The sequence below is a fragment of the Chamaea fasciata genome, unplaced genomic scaffold (assembly GCF_029207755.1).
Source record: "Chamaea fasciata isolate MVZ Bird 193981 ecotype frontalis unplaced genomic scaffold, bChaFas1.0.hap1 SCAF_3, whole genome shotgun sequence".
In the NCBI taxonomy this organism is placed as follows: Eukaryota; Metazoa; Chordata; class Aves; order Passeriformes; family Sylviidae; genus Chamaea; species Chamaea fasciata.
The window spans coordinates 71124872-71130871 of record NW_027094088.1 but is presented as its reverse complement, the minus strand read 5'-3'; positions in this window follow the sequence as shown (position 1 = coordinate 71130871).

Genomic DNA, 6000 nt, shown 5'->3' with positions numbered 1-6000 from the left:
TGCAAGTTGTGAAATAAAGTCTGAGGAGACTGTTATGGAACAGATAGGGAGAAGGGATGTACAGTTGGAAACTTGGAAACTGATACACCTCCCCAATATTGAAGAGTATTCCACAATACTGAGCACAAAGCTCAAATTATTTAAAAGTCTCAAGTATTAACTAGATGTAAAAAAGATTTTGGCCATGGTGTCTAAATGCCATGGACATGGAAAGCACATCTTACAGAAGGAATATTTAAGTGAATGGTCAAGTTTCCAACATCAGCTGAAGTCAAGTAAATTTAAGTAACATGTAAGTTGTAAGACTTTAATACAGTGTATCTGCTAACTATTAAATCATATTTGTGAAGAAAAAGGCAGATCTTCAACTCTCTTTGCTGACAGTCAGAAACAGTTAATTCCTGAAAAAAGCCCACGTGTGTTGTGGCCTCCCATTCAAAAAGTCAGAAGAGAACATAGGCATAGACCTCTACATTCAGATTGAAATCAGTATAAAGCAGGAAGTTTCCTCATTCTGCCTACAAGCCAAAAAAAGGCTCAGTGGGCACCACAGCAAGTCAGAGGTGTCCCCAACAGCATCACAGCCAGTGTTCTGTCAAGGCAGTTTCTGCTGGAAAACATCCATTTTAATTTTACTCGCATTAATAAATTCCAAGTTTTTGGCATACTGGTCTGAATACTCCAGTAATGCAGTAGAGCAACAGCCTGTTTATTTTCCTGTGGAATGACATTTATTGCAGAGATGAACTTTACAAACACTTTGGACCAGATGGCGACCGCTTTCCTTGATGGCACACGGGGGAAGGGAAGCCCCTCAGAACTGAGCACAGAGGAAACCTCAGGAGTTCACAAGGTAACACCTCCAGTCACTGACTGTAACTTTCCCGAGGTAACAGGGCTTTGTCTCTTTGCCCTTTGCACAGGGGTACCCCTGGATGCATGTGAGCTTTATGGGTATGTGTGAGCTCATCAAGAGAAACAGACGTGGAAACCCTGTCAAGATGGGCATAGCTGTCACCTGCTCCTTGCAGCATTCAGAGACTGTAGCCTACTTCAACCAAGCTTATGAAGGTAGTTCAAGTCTTTGCTGAAGTGAATCAAAAAGTTTGGACAAATCCTAAAGCAGAAACAATTAAGGACAATATTTTCTCAGGTACCTGTCCTTTATTTTTCAGGTCTTAAATCTCTGATCATCTGCTTACACTCAGCAATTCTTTTTTTGCTTTTTTTAAGCTTACTTCTATTGCTATCTGAGTCAACCCTTTTTAACCAGCTTGCTCTCCCAAACCCCCAAGCTGCAGATTATGATATTGGTTTGGTACTTCACTGTGATGAGCAGAACTACATGCGTATGCAGCAGGCATGGGGCAAAGCCCACTGCTCCTGCCTGGATGCACAAAGGACTTTCCCCTTCCTTCTTCCCTATGACAAGTCTCACAAACAAGGTTCAAGCTGTTTGCACATAAATGCTGTTCTCCCACCCACACTTCTGTCTGCACACCACAAGTGCACTCTTTTGGCTTTGTGAAATGCAGATAATCACACCGGCAAAATTTACACACCATACCAGCCTGTACCAAATTCTTATCTGTACCAAAGAAACAGGATGCTGCATGAGATATCCAGACAAGACATTTTTTAAGTATTTGTCATTGCATACCTAGTGCATACAAAATGCTACTTTTTCCAATTACCTCTACATTAGAGAATGTGCCTCTATGTATTACCTTATTGTGGGCAACAAACACAAGCTTGGTGTAAAAAACATATCATTGTGACAATCATTCAATCTGTATGTTAGAAAGACAATTCTGCAGACTCATTTGCATAGCCAGCATGGCAAAAGACTATTAGAAGAAAGACCTTTAGAAAGAAAATCCTAGATGCTACAAATCTAGGATAAATAAAAAACTAAAAGTCACACAAAATCATGCAGACCTCATTTTGGACTAGCTGAACTTACAAGAACAGCCGCTTCAGACATTTTTCCAAGAGAATTGAAAGGTACTGGAGGAACAAGCATCTGTGTGCATACATGCATATCTTGTGCATACACACAGACACATACATTGTATTTATTTATGCACCTGATGCAATTTCTTCTTTCCTCCAAATAAAACACACAGGATCTTAAGGACTACCAGTTAATTTGGTGTCTGTATCTTCAGATATGGAGCACAGCTGCCAAATGACAGAAATGGATGGAGTGTCACAGACTTTTTTTTTCCTCATTTGATGCTGATATAATTTATATCAGAAGCAGAGCTGGAATGCCAACCTGGACCAGTGGTCAGCTGCAGCCCTGGCACATTAAATCCCAGTTCCCTCTGTTAGTTGTGTACGTCCAAATATCTACCAGCCTGCCAGGCCCAACTTCTGGACACCTTTAATGCGCTCCAAAGACAAACACTTCTATATGTAGGACAGGAAATGAGGCTTCTTTTGCTGATTAAAAAAAAAAAAAAAAAAGATTTACAACAAATGTAGGGAAAGAACCTTTCCAATTAAAACACCCCTTAAGCGTTTTTGGGGTTTTTTGTCCTCAATATATTAATGAAATCAGAACATCACCTGAATTCTGTTTGATAATTTTAACTTAGTTTATTAGAAATGATCCCCCTGAGCCAATAGGTGACCTCCAAAGCACTCCATCTTCCTGTGGGATAACAAAGAATAACATAAAACATGCTACTGTAAAAACAGCATGGCTGGTGTGAAGTTTGTTCTGGTGTTGCCAGATAGACAAACCTAGAGCAAGTACTCAGCCTTGATCAAATAAATATCCAGAGACCTTTTTCTAACAGACAACTCAGCAACTTCAAACAGATTTCTTGAGCTAATTCACTTGTGGTATGGGCTGATAAAGCAGTGTTAATCTCTTGCTTTAAATCAAGCCTCTGTCATAAGGCTCTATTAATCTCACCCAAGTTATGGAGTATCTCAGTGGTAGGAAATTATACTTCTAAATTGAATTTTGTTCTCTTTCAGTGCAGCAAGAAATATTTTTCAAACTTCTAATGGGAACTGTAAAACCTGTGATGCCAACAATACATTTGAATAAATAAAGGCCATAATTTAAAGCCACTTTCTTCCAAGCCCAAACATTACAGCAAAGTAATAGAAACTGGTTACCTACAAAGAAGAAATTAAACACAAGATTTTAAATGAAAGTGAAGAAGATGTTTAACATTTTTATCTTTTTATAGCAATTGGATTTTTTTAAAAAAATCCTTTATAGTCAAATGATCTCCAGGCACTAATAAAACACTTACTGATTCTTAGTATATACACTTACTCTACAAGATGTCCTAACCTGCAGTTTCCAATATTTTTAACAGAAACAGATCCCCTTTACATAAGTCTGCAGTTAGTGCCCCTTTGTTTCATGGGAGACAAATTTACAGAAAGTATCTCTGCATTAAATTTACTATGCTTAAGTTAAAATTAATAACCATAGGTGACAAAATAACTTAATTTTATGGCCAGCAATAGAACTGCAGGGTGGGTAGTGGTAGGAGGCACCAGAACGTAACTGCAGCATTGATAAATTTTATGGCCTTTGATTTCCAAGAAGAATCCCACAGTCTCTGTAAGGTTTAGATAGACCTGTCCCATTGGCTTATTTGAATCTTATCTACTGTTGTTACCATCTCATGAGCACAACAAACAGCACTGGTCAGTGCTCAGATCAGAAATACTGCCTGCATGGTCACACAGCAGTAAATACAGAGAACTCTTACACATCAACATATTAGGATTTGCACTAGGGCAGAGTGTTCAAGGCCACAGGGCCAGGGTATCACCACTCAATTCATACCAGCTTTGCAGTCAAATCGAAATCTAGGTCGGACAAGGAATCACCTTGACTTATGAGGTTTGAGGTAAGATGGATTCAATTTCACTTGGACGAAATTTACATTAAAAAGTAAACACAAGAACACCAAACCAAAAATACCACCCATGCTTGCTATGGATATATTCTCTCTGTGTAGCAATTAGATTTTTCCCACAGAAATGAAAGTCAGAACACTTACCACAAAGCTGTTTCTTTGGGAGAGGCTGTGGGGTGGGAAGGATAATGTTACCTTTTAAGTTCAGCTGGGACACATGGTGTAAGGATTGAATACCACCAAGAGCACAGCAAGATTGGAGCAAGAAGCATTTTAACTGACTGCTGCCTCAAGTTTATTTTAGTTGACCTTCACTAACTGTTCAGAGTTGACTTGTATTAAACTTTCCTGTTTTCACTCCAATGACGAGGAGTGTCATAGTTAGAGTCTCCTCCGACATCACCATGATCTTCCTTGTCGCATTTTCTAATATGTGTCAACATTTAAATCTGTCCTAATAATCGGAGCTGCTAATGAAAACTGGAAACAGCTGTAAAAGCTAAAGGAAAATTTATTGTTAACATTTTTCAAGGCTGGCACAGGCACGTGCTTGGTGTATGTGCAGGGAAGGCAGACTCATCCACACACAAAACAAGCAATAGAAGTCAGCTGAAGGGGCTACGATGGAGCACATCTCAGACTGTTCGTTGTTCTAGTAACGTGAACTAAATAAGATTTGATGCAGAGCAAAAAGTATAGCTAAAGTGTTTCCACAAAACAGAGCTCTTTCTTTTTGACCTGCCTTCTTTGCGACAAATGGAAGCATAATTCTCCCTGTCAACAGAAAAATAGGGAAAGAGGAGAGAGGGAGGAGGAGAGAGAGAAAAGCAGCAGCAACAGAGAGAGAAGGGCAGCTGCAGCCACCAAGGAAGGAGAAAAAGCGGGAGCACATCCCAAAGCTGGCAAAGGCTCAGGTGAGCATTGCAGCAGCCCTCCTGCAGTTTTTGCAAACAATTAGAAATGGAAGGAGCCTGTTCTTGTCGATGCATCCAAAGGGGCCTCGACAGTTTTTACATTCCCTTTGTTTGCCCATTACACTTCTCCCTCAAGACATCAATTTCATCCTCTTTTAAGTAAAGCTGTTTTCCTGACACATTTGAGTGATATTTGCAGCCCCAGCTCTGAAACAGAGGGATGATATGTTCAGCAGCCTGTGCTCACCGCATTTCTGTGGAAACTTCTTCCCCAGTTTGCCCTAGGTAACCTGTGATAAGTAGCAGAAGAAATGTCTTATCAAGACATTGAGGTTTTCTCTGGAAACTGCTGATCAGAGTCTTTTCCCACCACAACTGAGATCCAGCAATAAAGAGGAAAGATGGTCTTAGGACAACATAAGCAGAAACACATGCTCCTCCAAAATTTAGAATTTTAAGAACTCCTCAAGATTACATATTAAAACAAGTAGTGTAGGGCAGATGTTAAATTTCTTATTTTAAGGTAGTCATATACATGGAGAAAGAGAATCCAAAGAGAGTAAAAGGTTCCCTAAAGATAAGTGTCCTCATTTGTATTACCTGAATTCAATAAAGACTTAGACAAATCACTGCTCAGAACATTAATTTAGCAGTTTGGCAATAAAAAGAAATCAAAAATAGGAGGAAATGACGAGGCACGTTTTTCAGCTGTCAAATTCATACCTCCCACAGACAGCTGTCTACAAAAAAAAAAAAAAAAGCTAACACATAAACACTAAATTTATTAGAGGAAAGAGGAATTGGACTAATTAACTCTGTATTAAATACTATTCATTAGAGGCATATTGCAGGATGCTCCCATTCCAGTAACTTATACCAATTTACAAGCAAGGGACAATTTTCTTAAACAAGTCATTGATAAAAATTATGCTTGAGCCCAAAAGTTAAAAGCCTTTGGAATCTCAGCAAAGGTTTCTGAATAAAGACCTTCCCTTACCCACCAATTTACATGAGTCTGATGAACAGGATATCCCACATTTAGTTTCGCCCTTGGCAGCTGGAAGACCTGGTATCCTACAAAGATTGAAATCAAATAAAAATGTCAAAATAATTAAATTCCCTTAACTAAGCAGGTTCAGACATACTGAACTAGCACAGCTTTATGGTTCAGGATCAGAGTAAATAGCATTCCTAAG